Below are 14095 nucleotides of genomic sequence, written 5' to 3'. Positions count from 1 at the left end.
TCAATATATATATTTATATAAATATATATATATATAATCAGCTCACTTTACCATTTGCAGCTTATAACTATTAGCCACCAGGGGTCACTACTAACCAAAAGCAGTCATTCTACTTGTAAATCGTGCCAATCGAGTGGAACAGCGGCCTAGGATTCACCACTGCTTCATCTCATTTTCCAACAGATTGTAGACGTAAATTGGTTTTGATGGTACGCCTGTGCATGCTGAAATATTCAGAGCATATTCTGAATTTCAGTTAACACATCAGTAAGCATTTTGGCCATCAGTGAATTCAACCTTTTTTCTCAATCGGAATAGGCAAGGATAATGACAGATATATTTTACAATGTTAGAAAGTACATCATTTTATTTAATTGTGTGAATAAAAGGAATCTCCTCCCCGTCGGGGAATTGAACCCCGGTCTCCCGCGTGACAGGCGGGGATACTGACCACTATACTAACGAGGACTTATTGGCTTCAGTTAAACAGTGCTCACCTCCCTGGGGTTAAGGCATGCCCTCGATCAATTCTCAGTATTGTAATAGGCAGAATTGCTGCTTTTGGTTAGGACAAGTAATCTTTTTTCCTAAATTATTACAATACAGAAATTCCTAGCCAAAAACAATTAGTTTTATGAAGAAATTATTTCATTGAAATAAATATCTATCGATCTGTCTATCTAGCTATCTTTCTATTCATCAATATATATATTTATATATATATATATATATATAATCAGCTCACTTTACCATTTGCAGCTTATAACTATTAGCCACCAGGGGTCACTACTAACCAAAAGCAGTCATTCTACTTGTAAATCGTGCCAATCGAGTGGAACAGCGGCCTAGGATTCACCACTGCTTCATCTCATTTTCCAACAGATTGTAGACGTAAATTGGTTTTGATGGTACGCCTGTGCATGCTGAAATATTCAGAGCATATTCTGAATTTCAGTTAACACATCAGTAAGCATTTTGGCCATCAGTGAATTCAACCTTTTTTCTCAATCGGAATAGGCAAGGATAATGACAGATATATTTTACAATGTTAGAAAGTACATCATTTTATTTAATTGTGTGAATAAAAGGAATCTCCTCCCCGTCGGGGAATTGAACCCCGGTCTCCCGCGTGACAGGCGGGGATACTGACCACTATACTAACGAGGACTTATTGGCTTCAGTTAAACAGTGCTCATCTCCCTGGGGTTAAGGCATGCCCTCGATCAATTCTCAGTATTGTAATAGGCAGAATTGCTGCTTTTGGTTAGGACAAGTAATCTTTTTTCCTAAATTATTACAATACAGAAATTCCTAGCCAAAAACAATTAGTTTTATGAAGAAATTATTTCATTGAAATAAATATCTATCGATCTGTCTATCTAGCTATCTTTCTATTCATCAATATATATATTTATATATATATATATATATATATATAATCAGCTCACTTTACCATTTGCAGCTTATAACTATTAGCCACCAGGGGTCACTCCTAACCAAAAGCAGTCATTCTACTTGTAAATCGTGCCAATTGAGTGGAACAGCGGCCTAGGATTCACCACTGCTTCATCTCATTTTCCAACAGATTGTAGACGTAAATTGGTTTTGATGGTACGCCTGTGCATGCTGAAATATTCAGAGCATATTCTGAATTTCAGTTAACACATCAGTAAGCATTTTGGCCATCAGTGAATTCAACCTTTTTTCTCAATCGGAATAGGCAAGGATAATGACAGATATATTTTACAATGTTAGAAAGTACATCATTTTATTTAATTGTGTGAATAAAAGGAATCTCCTCCCCGTCGGGAAATTGAACCCCGGTCTCCCGCGTGACAGGCGGGGATACTGACCACTATACTAACGAGGACTTATTGGCTTCAGTTAAACAGTGCTCACCTCCCTGGGGTTAAGGCATGCCCTCGATCAATTCTCAGTATTGTAATAGGCAGAATTGCTGCTTTTGGTTAGGACAAGTAATCTTTTTTCCTAAATTATTACAATACAGAAATTCCTAGCCAAAAACAATTAGTTTTATGAAGAAATTATTTCATTGAAATAAATATCTATCGATCTGTCTATCTAGCTATCTTTCTATTCATCAATATATATATTTATATATATATATATATATATATAATCAGCTCACTTTACCATTTGCAGCTTATAACTATTAGCCACCAGGGGTCACTACTAACCAAAAGCAGTCATTCTACTTGTAAATCGTGCAAATCGAGTGGAACAGCGGCCTAGGATTCACCACTGCTTCATCTCATTTTCCAACAGATTGTAGACGTAAATTGGTTTTGATGGTACGCCTGTGCATGCTGAAATATTCAGAGCATATTCTGAATTTCAGTTAACACATCAGTAAGCATTTTGGCCATCAGTGAATTCAACCTTTTTTCTCAATCGGAATAGGCAAGGATAATGACAGATATATTTTACAATGTTAGAAAGTACATCATTTTATTTAATTGTGTGAATAAAAGGAATCGCCTCCCCGTCGGGGAATTGAACCCCGGTCTCCCGCGTGACAGGCGGGGATACTGACCACTATACTAACGAGGACTTATTGGCTTCAGTTAAACAGTGCTCACCTCCCTGGGGTTAAGGCATGCCCTCGATCAATTCTCAGTATTGTAATAGGCAGAATTGCTGCTTTTGGTTAGGACAAGTAATCTTTTTTCCTAAATTATTACAATACAGAAATTCCTAGCCAAAAACAATTAGTTTTATGAAGAAATTATTTCATTGAAATAAATATCTATCGATCTGTCTATCTAGCTATCTTTCTATTCATCAATATATATATATATATATATATATATATATATATAATCAGCTCACTTTACCATTTGCAGCTTATAACTATTAGCCACCAGGGGTCACTACTAACCAAAAGCAGTCATTCTACTTGTAAATCGTGCAAATCGAGTGGAACAGCGGCCTAGGATTCACCACTGCTTCATCTCATTTTCCAACAGATTGTAGACGTAAATTGGTTTTGATGGTACGCCTGTGCATGCTGAAATATTCAGAGCATATTCTGAATTTCAGTTAACACATCAGTAAGCATTTTGGCCATCAGTGAATTCAACCTTTTTTCTCAATCGGAATAGGCAAGGATAATGACAGATATATTTTACAATGTTAGAAAGTACATCATTTTATTTAATTGTGTGAATAAAAGGAATCGCCTCCCCGTCGGGGAATTGAACCCCGGTCTCCCGCGTGACAGGCGGGGATACTGACCACTATACTAACGAGGACTTATTGGCTTCAGTTAAACAGTGCTCACCTCCCTGGGGTTAAGGCATGCCCTCGATCAATTCTCAGTATTGTAATAGGCAGAATTGCTGCTTTTGGTTAGGACAAGTAATCTTTTTTCCTAAATTATTACAATACAGAAATTCCTAGCCAAAAACAATTAGTTTTATGAAGAAATTATTTCATTGAAATAAATATCTATCGATCTGTCTATCTAGCTATCTTTCTATTCATCAATATATATATATATATAATCAGCTCACTTTACCATTTGCAGCTTATAACTATTAGCCACCAGGGGTCACTACTAACCAAAAGCAGTCATTCTACTTGTAAATCGTGCCAATCGAGTGGAACAGCGGCCTAGGATTCACCACTGCTTCATCTCATTTTCCAACAGATTGTAGACGTAAATTGGTTTTGATGGTACGCCTGTGCATGCTGAAATATTCAGAGCATATTCTGAATTTCAGTTAACACATCAGTAAGCATTTTGGCCATCAGTGAATTCAACCTTTTTTCTCAATCGGAATAGGCAAGGATAATGACAGATATATTTTACAATGTTAGAAAGTACATCATTTTATTTAATTGTGTGAATAAAAGGAATCTCCTCCCCGTCGGGGAATTGAACCCCGGTCTCCCGCGTGACAGGCGGGGATACTGACCACTATACTAACGAGGACTTATTGGCTTCAGTTAAACAGTGCTCATCTCCCTGGGGTTAAGGCATGCCCTCGATCAATTCTCAGTATTGTAATAGGCAGAATTGCTGCTTTTGGTTAGGACAAGTAATCTTTTTTCCTAAATTATTACAATACAGAAATTCCTAGCCAAAAACAATTAGTTTTATGAAGAAATTATTTCATTGAAATAAATATCTATCGATCTGTCTATCTAGCTATCTTTCTATTCATCAATATATATATTTATATATATATATATATATATAATCAGCTCACTTTACCATTTGCAGCTTATAACTATTAGCCACCAGGGATCACTACTAACCAAAAGCAGTCATTCTACTTGTAAATCGTGCCAATCGAGTGGAACAGCGGCCTAGGATTCACCACTGCTTCATCTCATTTTCCAACAGATTGTAGACGTAAATTGGTTTTGATGGTACGCCTGTGCATGCTGAAATATTCAGAGCATATTCTGAATTTCAGTTAACACATCAGTAAGCATTTTGGCCATCAGTGAATTCAACCTTTTTTCTCAATCGGAATAGGCAAGGATAATGACAGATATATTTTACAATGTTAGAAAGTACATCATTTTATTTAATTGTGTGAATAAAAGGAATCTCCTCCCCGTCGGGGAATTGAACCCCGGTCTCCCGCGTGACAGGCGGGGATACTGACCACTATACTAACGAGGACTTATTGGCTTCAGTTAAACAGTGCTCATCTCCCTGGGGTTAAGGCATGCCCTCGATCAATTCTCAGTATTGTAATAGGCAGAATTGCTGCTTTTGGTTAGGACAAGTAATCTTTTTTCCTAAATTATTACAATACAGAAATTCCTAGCCAAAAACAATTAGTTTTATGAAGAAATTATTTCATTGAAATAAATATCTATCGATCTGTCTATCTAGCTATCTTTCTATTCATCAATATATATATTTATATACATATATATATATAATCAGCTCACTTTACCATTTGCAGCTTATAACTATTAGCCACCAGGGATCACTACTAACCAAAAGCAGTCATTCTACTTGTAAATCGTGCCAATCGAGTGGAACAGCGGCCTAGGATTCACCACTGCTTCATCTCATTTTCCAACAGATTGTAGACGTAAATTGGTTTTGATGGTACGCCTGTGCATGCTGAAATATTCAGAGCATATTCTGAATTTCAGTTAACACATCAGTAAGCATTTTGGCCATCAGTGAATTCAACCTTTTTTCTCAATCGGAATAGGCAAGGATAATGACAGATATATTTTACAATGTTAGAAAGTACATCATTTTATTTAATTGTGTGAATAAAAGGAATCTCCTCCCCGTCGGGGAATTGAACCCCGGTCTCCCGCGTGACAGTCGGGGATACTGACCACTATACTAACGAGGACTTATTGGCTTCAGTTAAACAGTGCTCATCTCCCTGGGGTTAAGGCATGCCCTCGATCAATTCTCAGTATTGTAATAGGCAGAATTGCTGCTTTTGGTTAGGACAAGTAATCTTTTTTCCTAAATTATTACAATACAGAAATTCCTAGCCAAAAACAATTAGTTTTATGAAGAAATTATTTCATTGAAATAAATATCTATCGATCTGTCTATCTAGCTATCTTTCTATTCATCAATATATATATTTATATATATATATATATATATAATCAGCTCACTTTACCATTTGCAGCTTATAACTATTAGCCACCAGGGATCACTACTAACCAAAAGCAGTCATTCTACTTGTAAATCGTGCCAATCGAGTGGAACAGCGGCCTAGGATTCACCACTGCTTCATCTCATTTTCCAACAGATTGTAGACGTAAATTGGTTTTGATGGTACGCCTGTGCATGCTGAAATATTCAGAGCATATTCTGAATTTCAGTTAACACATCAGTAAGCATTTTGGCCATCAGTGAATTCAACCTTTTTTCTCAATCGGAATAGGCAAGGATAATGACAGATATATTTTACAATGTTAGAAAGTACATCATTTTATTTAATTGTGTGAATAAAAGGAATCTCCTCCCCGTCGGGGAATTGAACCCCGGTCTCCCGCGTGACAGGCGGGGATACTGACCACTATACTAACGAGGACTTATTGGCTTCAGTTAAACAGTGCTCACCTCCCTGGGGTTAAGGCATGCCCTCGATCAATTCTCAGTATTGTAATAGGCAGAATTGCTGCTTTTGGTTAGGACAAGTAATCTTTTTTCCTAAATTATTACAATACAGAAATTCCTAGCCAAAAACAATTAGTTTTATGAAGAAATTATTTCATTGAAATAAATATCTATCGATCTGTCTATCTAGCTATCTTTCTATTCATCAATATATATATTTATATAAATATATATATATATAATCAGCTCACTTTACCATTTGCAGCTTATAACTATTAGCCACCAGGGGTCACTACTAACCAAAAGCAGTCATTCTACTTGTAAATCGTGCCAATCGAGTGGAACAGCGGCCTAGGATTCACGACTGCTTCATCTCATTTTCCAACAGATTGTAGACGTAAATTGGTTTTGATGGTACGCCTGTGCATGCTGAAATATTCAGAGCATATTCTGAATTTCAGTTAACACATCAGTAAGCATTTTGGCCATCAGTGAATTCAACCTTTTTTCTCAATCGGAATAGGCAAGGATAATGACAGATATATTTTACAATGTTAGAAAGTACATCATTTTATTTAATTGTGTGAATAAAAGGAATCTCCTCCCCGTCGGGGAATTGAACCCCGGTCTCCCGCGTGACAGGCGGGGATACTGACCACTATACTAACGAGGACTTATTGGCTTCAGTTAAACAGTGCTCACCTCCCTGGGGTTAAGGCATGCCCTCGATCAATTCTCAGTATTGTAATAGGCAGAATTGCTGCTTTTGGTTAGGACAAGTAATCTTTTTTCCTAAATTATTACAATACAGAAATTCCTAGCCAAAAACAATTAGTTTTATGAAGAAATTATTTCATTGAAATAAATATCTATCGATCTGTCTATCTAGCTATCTTTCTATTCATCAATATATATATTTATATATATATATATATATATAATCAGCTCACTTTACCATTTGCAGCTTATAACTATTAGCCACCAGGGGTCACTACTAACCAAAAGCAGTCATTCTACTTGTAAATCGTGCCAATCGAGTGGAACAGCGGCCTAGGATTCACCACTGCTTCATCTCATTTTCCAACAGATTGTAGACGTAAATTGGTTTTGATGGTACGCCTGTGCATGCTGAAATATTCAGAGCATATTCTGAATTTCAGTTAAAACATCAGTAAGCATTTTGGCCATCAGTGAATTCAACCTTTTTTCTCAATCGGAATAGGCAAGGATAATGACAGATATATTTTACAATGTTAGAAAGTACATCATTTTATTTAATTGTGTGAATAAAAGGAATCTCCTCCCCGTCGGGGAATTGAACCCCGGTCTCCCGCGTGACAGGCGGGGATACTGACCACTATACTAACGAGGACTTATTGGCTTCAGTTAAACAGTGCTCATCTCCCTGGGGTTAAGGCATGCCCTCGATCAATTCTCAGTATTGTAATAGGCAGAATTGCTGCTTTTGGTTAGGACAAGTAATCTTTTTTCCTAAATTATTACAATACAGAAATTCCTAGCCAAAAACAATTAGTTTTATGAAGGAATTATTTCATTGAAATAAATATCTATCGATCTGTCTATCTAGCTATCTTTCTATTCATCAATATATATATTTATATATATATATATATATATATATAATCAGCTCACTTTACCATTTGCAGCTTATAACTATTAGCCACCAGGGGTCACTCCTAACCAAAAGCAGTCATTCTACTTGTAAATCGTGCCAATTGAGTGGAACAGCGGCCTAGGATTCACCACTGCTTCATCTCATTTTCCAACAGATTGTAGACGTAAATTGGTTTTGATGGTACGCCTGTGCATGCTGAAATATTCAGAGCATATTCTGAATTTCAGTTAACACATCAGTAAGCATTTTGGCCATCAGTGAATTCAACCTTTTTTCTCAATCGGAATAGGCAAGGATAATGACAGATATATTTTACAATGTTAGAAAGTACATCATTTTATTTAATTGTGTGAATAAAAGGAATCTCCTCCCCGTCGGGGAATTGAACCCCGGTCTCCCGCGTGACAGGCGGGGATACTGACCACTATACTAACGAGGACTTATTGGCTTCAGTTAAACAGTGCTCACCTCCCTGGGGTTAAGGCATGCCCTCGATCAATTCTCAGTATTGTAATAGGCAGAATTGCTGCTTTTGGTTAGGACAAGTAATCTTTTTTCCTAAATTATTACAATACAGAAATTCCTAGCCAAAAACAATTAGTTTTATGAAGAAATTATTTCATTGAAATAAATATCTATCGATCTGTCTATCTAGCTATCTTTCTATTCATCAATATATATATTTATATATATATATATATATATATAATCAGCTCACTTTACCATTTGCAGCTTATAACTATTAGCCACCAGGGGTCACTCCTAACCAAAAGCAGTCATTCTACTTGTAAATCGTGCCAATTGAGTGGAACAGCGGCCTAGGATTCACCACTGCTTCATCTCATTTTCCAACAGATTGTAGACGTAAATTGGTTTTGATGGTACGCCTGTGCATGCTGAAATATTCAGAGCATATTCTGAATTTCAGTTAACACATCAGTAAGCATTTTGGCCATCAGTGAATTCAACCTTTTTTCTCAATCGGAATAGGCAAGGATAATGACAGATATATTTTACAATGTTAGAAAGTACATCATTTTATTTAATTGTGTGAATAAAAGGAATCTCCTCCCCGTCGGGGAATTGAACCCCGGTCTCCCGCGTGACAGGCGGGGATACTGACCACTATACTAACGAGGACTTATTGGCTTCAGTTAAACAGTGCTCACCTCCCTGGGGTTAAGGCATGCCCTCGATCAATTCTCAGTATTGTAATAGGCAGAATTGCTGCTTTTGGTTAGGACAAGTAATCTTTTTTCCTAAATTATTACAATACAGAAATTCCTAGCCAAAAACAATTAGTTTTATGAAGAAATTATTTCATTGAAATAAATATCTATCGATCTGTCTATCTAGCTATCTTTCTATTCATCAATATATATATTTATATATATATATATATATATATAATCAGCTCACTTTACCATTTGCAGCTTATAACTATTAGCCACCAGGGGTCACTACTAACCAAAAGCAGTCATTCTACTTGTAAATCGTGCAAATCGAGTGGAACAGCGGCCTAGGATTCACCACTGCTTCATCTCATTTTCCAACAGATTGTAGACGTAAATTGGTTTTGATGGTACGCCTGTGCATGCTGAAATATTCAGAGCATATTCTGAATTTCAGTTAACACATCAGTAAGCATTTTGGCCATCAGTGAATTCAACCTTTTTTCTCAATCGGAATAGGCAAGGATAATGACAGATATATTTTACAATGTTAGAAAGTACATCATTTTATTTAATTGTGTGAATAAAAGGAATCGCCTCCCCGTCGGGGAATTGAACCCCGGTCTCCCGCGTGACAGGCGGGGATACTGACCACTATACTAACGAGGACTTATTGGCTTCAGTTAAACAGTGCTCACCTCCCTGGGGTTAAGGCATGCCCTCGATCAATTCTCAGTATTGTAATAGGCAGAATTGCTGCTTTTGGTTAGGACAAGTAATCTTTTTTCCTAAATTATTACAATACAGAAATTCCTAGCCAAAAACAATTAGTTTTATGAAGAAATTATTTCATTGAAATAAATATCTATCGATCTGTCTATCTAGCTATCTTTCTATTCATCAATATATATATATATATATATATATATATATATATATATAATCAGCTCACTTTACCATTTGCAGCTTATAACTATTAGCCACCAGGGGTCACTACTAACCAAAAGCAGTCATTCTACTTGTAAATCGTGCAAATCGAGTGGAACAGCGGCCTAGGATTCACCACTGCTTCATCTCATTTTCCAACAGATTGTAGACGTAAATTGGTTTTGATGGTACGCCTGTGCATGCTGAAATATTCAGAGCATATTCTGAATTTCAGTTAACACATCAGTAAGCATTTTGGCCATCAGTGAATTCAACCTTTTTTCTCAATCGGAATAGGCAAGGATAATGACAGATATATTTTACAATGTTAGAAAGTACATCATTTTATTTAATTGTGTGAATAAAAGGAATCGCCTCCCCGTCGGGGAATTGAACCCCGGTCTCCCGCGTGACAGGCGGGGATACTGACCACTATACTAACGAGGACTTATTGGCTTCAGTTAAACAGTGCTCACCTCCCTGGGGTTAAGGCATGCCCTCGATCAATTCTCAGTATTGTAATAGGCAGAATTGCTGCTTTTGGTTAGGACAAGTAATCTTTTTTCCTAAATTATTACAATACAGAAATTCCTAGCCAAAAACAATTAGTTTTATGAAGAAATTATTTCATTGAAATAAATATCTATCGATCTGTCTATCTAGCTATCTTTCTATTCATCAATATATATATATATATAATCAGCTCACTTTACCATTTGCAGCTTATAACTATTAGCCACCAGGGGTCACTACTAACCAAAAGCAGTCATTCTACTTGTAAATCGTGCCAATCGAGTGGAACAGCGGCCTAGGATTCACCACTGCTTCATCTCATTTTCCAACAGATTGTAGACGTAAATTGGTTTTGATGGTACGCCTGTGCATGCTGAAATATTCAGAGCATATTCTGAATTTCAGTTAACACATCAGTAAGCATTTTGGCCATCAGTGAATTCAACCTTTTTTCTCAATCGGAATAGGCAAGGATAATGACAGATATATTTTACAATGTTAGAAAGTACATCATTTTATTTAATTGTGTGAATAAAAGGAATCTCCTCCCCGTCGGGGAATTGAACCCCGGTCTCCCGCGTGACAGGCGGGGATACTGACCACTATACTAACGAGGACTTATTGGCTTCAGTTAAACAGTGCTCATCTCCCTGGGGTTAAGGCATGCCCTCGATCAATTCTCAGTATTGTAATAGGCAGAATTGCTGCTTTTGGTTAGGACAAGTAATCTTTTTTCCTAAATTATTACAATACAGAAATTCCTAGCCAAAAACAATTAGTTTTATGAAGAAATTATTTCATTGAAATAAATATCTATCGATCTGTCTATCTAGCTATCTTTCTATTCATCAATATATATATTTATATATATATATATATATATAATCAGCTCACTTTACCATTTGCAGCTTATAACTATTAGCCACCAGGGATCACTACTAACCAAAAGCAGTCATTCTACTTGTAAATCGTGCCAATCGAGTGGAACAGCGGCCTAGGATTCACCACTGCTTCATCTCATTTTCCAACAGATTGTAGACGTAAATTGGTTTTGATGGTACGCCTGTGCATGCTGAAATATTCAGAGCATATTCTGAATTTCAGTTAACACATCAGTAAGCATTTTGGCCATCAGTGAATTCAACCTTTTTTCTCAATCGGAATAGGCAAGGATAATGACAGATATATTTTACAATGTTAGAAAGTACATCATTTTATTTAATTGTGTGAATAAAAGGAATCTCCTCCCCGTCGGGGAATTGAACCCCGGTCTCCCGCGTGACAGGCGGGGATACTGACCACTATACTAACGAGGACTTATTGGCTTCAGTTAAACAGTGCTCATCTCCCTGGGGTTAAGGCATGCCCTCGATCAATTCTCAGTATTGTAATAGGCAGAATTGCTGCTTTTGGTTAGGACAAGTAATCTTTTTTCCTAAATTATTACAATACAGAAATTCCTAGCCAAAAACAATTAGTTTTATGAAGAAATTATTTCATTGAAATAAATATCTATCGATCTGTCTATCTAGCTATCTTTCTATTCATCAATATATATATTTATATACATATATATATATAATCAGCTCACTTTACCATTTGCAGCTTATAACTATTAGCCACCAGGGATCACTACTAACCAAAAGCAGTCATTCTACTTGTAAATCGTGCCAATCGAGTGGAACAGCGGCCTAGGATTCACCACTGCTTCATCTCATTTTCCAACAGATTGTAGACGTAAATTGGTTTTGATGGTACGCCTGTGCATGCTGAAATATTCAGAGCATATTCTGAATTTCAGTTAACACATCAGTAAGCATTTTGGCCATCAGTGAATTCAACCTTTTTTCTCAATCGGAATAGGCAAGGATAATGACAGATATATTTTACAATGTTAGAAAGTACATCATTTTATTTAATTGTGTGAATAAAAGGAATCTCCTCCCCGTCGGGGAATTGAACCCCGGTCTCCCGCGTGACAGTCGGGGATACTGACCACTATACTAACGAGGACTTATTGGCTTCAGTTAAACAGTGCTCATCTCCCTGGGGTTAAGGCATGCCCTCGATCAATTCTCAGTATTGTAATAGGCAGAATTGCTGCTTTTGGTTAGGACAAGTAATCTTTTTTCCTAAATTATTACAATACAGAAATTCCTAGCCAAAAACAATTAGTTTTATGAAGAAATTATTTCATTGAAATAAATATCTATCGATCTGTCTATCTAGCTATCTTTCTATTCATCAATATATATATTTATATATATATATATATATATAATCAGCTCACTTTACCATTTGCAGCTTATAACTATTAGCCACCAGGGATCACTACTAACCAAAAGCAGTCATTCTACTTGTAAATCGTGCCAATCGAGTGGAACAGCGGCCTAGGATTCACCACTGCTTCATCTCATTTTCCAACAGATTGTAGACGTAAATTGGTTTTGATGGTACGCCTGTGCATGCTGAAATATTCAGAGCATATTCTGAATTTCAGTTAACACATCAGTAAGCATTTTGGCCATCAGTGAATTCAACCTTTTTTCTCAATCGGAATAGGCAAGGATAATGACAGATATATTTTACAATGTTAGAAAGTACATCATTTTATTTAATTGTGTGAATAAAAGGAATCTCCTCCCCGTCGGGGAATTGAACCCCGGTCTCCCGCGTGACAGGCGGGGATACTGACCACTATACTAACGAGGACTTATTGGCTTCAGTTAAACAGTGCTCACCTCCCTGGGGTTAAGGCATGCCCTCGATCAATTCTCAGTATTGTAATAGGCAGAATTGCTGCTTTTGGTTAGGACAAGTAATCTTTTTTCCTAAATTATTACAATACAGAAATTCCTAGCCAAAAACAATTAGTTTTATGAAGAAATTATTTCATTGAAATAAATATCTATCGATCTGTCTATCTAGCTATCTTTCTATTCATCAATATATATATTTATATAAATATATATATATATAATCAGCTCACTTTACCATTTGCAGCTTATAACTATTAGCCACCAGGGGTCACTACTAACCAAAAGCAGTCATTCTACTTGTAAATCGTGCCAATCGAGTGGAACAGCGGCCTAGGATTCACGACTGCTTCATCTCATTTTCCAACAGATTGTAGACGTAAATTGGTTTTGATGGTACGCCTGTGCATGCTGAAATATTCAGAGCATATTCTGAATTTCAGTTAACACATCAGTAAGCATTTTGGCCATCAGTGAATTCAACCTTTTTTCTCAATCGGAATAGGCAAGGATAATGACAGATATATTTTACAATGTTAGAAAGTACATCATTTTATTTAATTGTGTGAATAAAAGGAATCTCCTCCCCGTCGGGGAATTGAACCCCGGTCTCCCGCGTGACAGGCGGGGATACTGACCACTATACTAACGAGGACTTATTGGCTTCAGTTAAACAGTGCTCACCTCCCTGGGGTTAAGGCATGCCCTCGATCAATTCTCAGTATTGTAATAGGCAGAATTGCTGCTTTTGGTTAGGACAAGTAATCTTTTTTCCTAAATTATTACAATACAGAAATTCCTAGCCAAAAACAATTAGTTTTATGAAGAAATTATTTCATTGAAATAAATATCTATCGATCTGTCTATCTAGCTATCTTTCTATTCATCAATATATATATTTATATATATATATATATATATAATCAGCTCACTTTACCATTTGCAGCTTATAACTATTAGCCACCAGGGGTCACTACTAACCAAAAGCAGTCATTCTACTTGTAAATCGTGCCAA

General features: G+C 36.5%; 17 non-coding genes across 17 annotated transcripts; all 17 read right to left on the bottom strand.

Annotated features, from left to right (window-relative positions):
• Positions 1 to 396: 396 nt before the first annotated feature.
• Positions 397 to 468, bottom strand: TRNAD-GUC (transfer RNA aspartic acid (anticodon GUC)). Its single transcript has one exon. It is a non-coding gene; the product is annotated as a tRNA-Asp (tRNA).
• Positions 469 to 1095: 627 nt separating this feature from the next.
• TRNAD-GUC (transfer RNA aspartic acid (anticodon GUC)) lies at positions 1096 to 1167 on the bottom strand. Its single transcript has one exon. It is a non-coding gene; the product is annotated as a tRNA-Asp (tRNA).
• Positions 1168 to 2499: 1332 nt separating this feature from the next.
• TRNAD-GUC (transfer RNA aspartic acid (anticodon GUC)) lies at positions 2500 to 2571 on the bottom strand. Its single transcript has one exon. It is a non-coding gene; the product is annotated as a tRNA-Asp (tRNA).
• A 629-nt stretch (positions 2572 to 3200) lies between these two features.
• On the bottom strand, positions 3201 to 3272 carry TRNAD-GUC (transfer RNA aspartic acid (anticodon GUC)). The gene has a single exon. It is a non-coding gene; the product is annotated as a tRNA-Asp (tRNA).
• Positions 3273 to 3883: 611 nt separating this feature from the next.
• Positions 3884 to 3955, bottom strand: TRNAD-GUC (transfer RNA aspartic acid (anticodon GUC)). The gene has a single exon. It is a non-coding gene; the product is annotated as a tRNA-Asp (tRNA).
• A 627-nt stretch (positions 3956 to 4582) lies between these two features.
• Positions 4583 to 4654, bottom strand: TRNAD-GUC (transfer RNA aspartic acid (anticodon GUC)). The gene has a single exon. It is a non-coding gene; the product is annotated as a tRNA-Asp (tRNA).
• Positions 4655 to 5978: 1324 nt separating this feature from the next.
• On the bottom strand, positions 5979 to 6050 carry TRNAD-GUC (transfer RNA aspartic acid (anticodon GUC)). Its single transcript has one exon. It is a non-coding gene; the product is annotated as a tRNA-Asp (tRNA).
• Positions 6051 to 6677: 627 nt separating this feature from the next.
• On the bottom strand, positions 6678 to 6749 carry TRNAD-GUC (transfer RNA aspartic acid (anticodon GUC)). Its single transcript has one exon. It is a non-coding gene; the product is annotated as a tRNA-Asp (tRNA).
• Positions 6750 to 7376: 627 nt separating this feature from the next.
• Positions 7377 to 7448, bottom strand: TRNAD-GUC (transfer RNA aspartic acid (anticodon GUC)). Its single transcript has one exon. It is a non-coding gene; the product is annotated as a tRNA-Asp (tRNA).
• Positions 7449 to 8079: 631 nt separating this feature from the next.
• On the bottom strand, positions 8080 to 8151 carry TRNAD-GUC (transfer RNA aspartic acid (anticodon GUC)). The gene has a single exon. It is a non-coding gene; the product is annotated as a tRNA-Asp (tRNA).
• A 629-nt stretch (positions 8152 to 8780) lies between these two features.
• Positions 8781 to 8852, bottom strand: TRNAD-GUC (transfer RNA aspartic acid (anticodon GUC)). Its single transcript has one exon. It is a non-coding gene; the product is annotated as a tRNA-Asp (tRNA).
• A 629-nt stretch (positions 8853 to 9481) lies between these two features.
• Positions 9482 to 9553, bottom strand: TRNAD-GUC (transfer RNA aspartic acid (anticodon GUC)). Its single transcript has one exon. It is a non-coding gene; the product is annotated as a tRNA-Asp (tRNA).
• Positions 9554 to 10186: 633 nt separating this feature from the next.
• TRNAD-GUC (transfer RNA aspartic acid (anticodon GUC)) lies at positions 10187 to 10258 on the bottom strand. Its single transcript has one exon. It is a non-coding gene; the product is annotated as a tRNA-Asp (tRNA).
• Positions 10259 to 10869: 611 nt separating this feature from the next.
• On the bottom strand, positions 10870 to 10941 carry TRNAD-GUC (transfer RNA aspartic acid (anticodon GUC)). The gene has a single exon. It is a non-coding gene; the product is annotated as a tRNA-Asp (tRNA).
• A 627-nt stretch (positions 10942 to 11568) lies between these two features.
• Positions 11569 to 11640, bottom strand: TRNAD-GUC (transfer RNA aspartic acid (anticodon GUC)). Its single transcript has one exon. It is a non-coding gene; the product is annotated as a tRNA-Asp (tRNA).
• A 1324-nt stretch (positions 11641 to 12964) lies between these two features.
• On the bottom strand, positions 12965 to 13036 carry TRNAD-GUC (transfer RNA aspartic acid (anticodon GUC)). Its single transcript has one exon. It is a non-coding gene; the product is annotated as a tRNA-Asp (tRNA).
• Positions 13037 to 13663: 627 nt separating this feature from the next.
• TRNAD-GUC (transfer RNA aspartic acid (anticodon GUC)) lies at positions 13664 to 13735 on the bottom strand. The gene has a single exon. It is a non-coding gene; the product is annotated as a tRNA-Asp (tRNA).
• Positions 13736 to 14095: the final 360 nt, after the last annotated feature.

This window comes from Lissotriton vulgaris, chromosome 1_1, assembly GCF_964263255.1.
Source record: "Lissotriton vulgaris chromosome 1_1, aLisVul1.2, whole genome shotgun sequence".
NCBI lineage: Eukaryota > Metazoa > Chordata > Amphibia > Caudata > Salamandridae > Lissotriton > Lissotriton vulgaris.
This window is presented reverse-complemented; position numbering and strand designations above follow the sequence as displayed.